Here is a 2661-nt window from a genome sequence, read left to right as displayed (position 1 = left end):
CCTCCCGAGCAAGTGAGCCTGCCTCCGTTGTTCCCTCCTCCTCTCTGCTCTCCTTGCTCTGGGATCTGGTGGGGAGGGGCCTTGCTCCTCGCCTGAGCTCTTCCTTCCCTGTTCCAAACTTGAAGGGCCCTGGCCTGCTTCAGCCTGTTCCTCCCCACTGTCCTCCGAAGCCGCAGACACCCCCTCCTGGGCCTCAACAGGGAACTCCATGTCGTCTTCAGAGTCAGGCTCGGACGGAGGCATGACAATTGTTGAAGAAATATGAAAAATAAGAAAGAATTTAAGGATGCAAACAAGTATCTGAAATTATCAATTACTTGGACTATGAATTTCTTCCATGCTCTGTTAACACATTGGTTTCCTTTGGGACCTCTAACAAATTTAGGCAAAACAGCATATTTGGATAATAAAAGCATATTATAAGAACCTTCATTAAATGGCTGCTATGATGGGCCAGCCTAATCACAAACTGGTCAGCATATACATTAGCGTGTGGAATTGTACACTGTAGTAAGGTCATTCCATCTTTCTAAAAAATTGTTCTGATTTAGGTATTTCATATCATTAAAATGCATAGATATACCCAAATCTTCAATGTAGTACCAAACTATGTTTTAGATTAATCTAAGAGTAGCTTTCAGTTTGAGTTGAAATCTATGTCAAATTTGTTTTTAAGGTGGGAAGTTATTCTGGTCATTGCAGCATGTTCCCACAACTTATTAGCAAACGACATATTTATGCTTATAGTTGTTTTGGGATGTATTTTGGAACCTAAAACTATTGGCTTATCCATGAGTAAGTATGGCAAATCTTGCAATTGAAATGAATTGTTATCCCTCCATTAAAATTTGCCTTGTCACAAAAATAAATATTTAATAATTATATTAGAGGGGATACTTTTCCTGTTATTTATTACAGATATTCAGTGTATAACTTACTATTGCACAATCTCTTAATGGCTGTTTGTTCAATTATGATATATTTATGCAAGCCATCTGAAAGTCCTGCCATTTCCTTAGATCTAACTGAGATATAATCCATTCTGAAATCCATATTGAATAGCTAACCTGGTGATACATTTTAAATTTTGGAGCTGCTAATTCACCTCACTCTTTCAAATCTTGTAGAGTCTTGAATTTTAATCCTTGGATCGTACAAGTTCATTATTTGTTCATGCCAATCATTTAATACCTCATTTTCAATATGAACTGGAAGAAATTAATAGAGAAAATTAAGTTTGGGTAAAAATGCTTATTTTAATTAATGTAATTCTGCTTAATCAAAGCTCATTTAAGTTTTTTTTCCCCAATCTGGAGATATGTTGTGTTCAAGAAATAGTAAATAGTTGCTTTCAAATAATCAACTAACTAAAGATTATTTTAAGGTTAGTTATTTTAATCTTGTCCCTAGTTGTTTAGGATTTTCCTACTAATATCAGTGTCCTCAACCTTGCTCAATGGGCACCACAGATTGTTTAGCATAATTATAATATGTACATACCCCCCATCAGTAATGAAGCTATTACGTTTTGTAATAATTGTAATTTCTGAACAGATTCCAAGGTCATATTTACATGGATTACACTAGTCATCCAAGGGTTGTCTCATATGAAGCAGTGAAGCAATTAGAAGTATACTGATGCATGAATCACAATAGGCAAGCTGTTGCTGTCCAGAAAAGCCATGTAGCTGACATACCTGACAAACCTAATGGTAAATATTTCTAGCTGTGAGGATCACTTTGACCTCTAGCAACAATGATGAGTACTAGCACTCCCAAATGGCAGAACTGTTTCTTCAGGAGTATAACACAATCCCCAGTATAGCTAGTTGTTGAATATCTAGCTTAGGGAATCATTTACCCAGTGAATTCTCAAACACATGTTGCATTAACTAAACGTCATGGAAAACAATATTTTCTTCAGGTATTGTTTTAGGTCCTCTATGGTTTCTCCCAAATCAAATGCTAGTTTTCAACATGATGATATCTTGAAGTAAATCTTCTGATGTCCATATAAAGCAGCTTTATATAAATTTAAAATAGTATCTTGAGAAATCACATGGTAAATGGAAACACTGATAGAATGTTCTGCAACTTCTACAGAACCAGTCCAGGATGTTATGGTTAGTAGTCTCAAAACCATTTGAGAGGTTAAATAAAAATAATAAAGTAAATAAGAGTATCAATTATTTTTCTACTCTGATGAGATCATACATGTATTTCTTTTGAGTCCCATAATTAGGATACAGTCCAGATTGAAATGGATTTAGCTAATATCGTATAATAATACCTGTAATTAAATCAATATCTTCCTTCTTGTCACCTTGCTTCCAAAAGAGTATTTTGTTTTCTTCTTGTCTTGTACAATAATAGTGTATTATTTATTAAACACAGAAAAGGGATTCATATCCATTCATATCCTTGCATTGGTCCTCTGAAATATATGAAAAAGTTGGTATTATTTGCTTGTATAATTTATCCACCATCCTAATTTTTATGGACTTTTAGTTTTTATTTCTTCTTCTTGTAGCCTTTTACATTGTGAATATTTAATTATTAAAGCAAATAAACCTTTTCTCCAGGCTAGTTCTTTTGTTGAATATTCTTATCCCTAGCTGTTTTGAACAGTTAAGTACATTAATAAGCCTACGTGAATAAGCT

This window comes from Protobothrops mucrosquamatus, unplaced genomic scaffold, assembly GCF_001527695.2.
Source record: "Protobothrops mucrosquamatus isolate PMUCROS unplaced genomic scaffold, P.Mucros_1.0 scaffold907, whole genome shotgun sequence".
In the NCBI taxonomy this organism is placed as follows: domain Eukaryota; kingdom Metazoa; phylum Chordata; class Lepidosauria; order Squamata; family Viperidae; genus Protobothrops; species Protobothrops mucrosquamatus.
The sequence above is the reverse complement of the archived record's forward strand: the minus strand, read 5'-3'. Positions refer to the sequence as shown.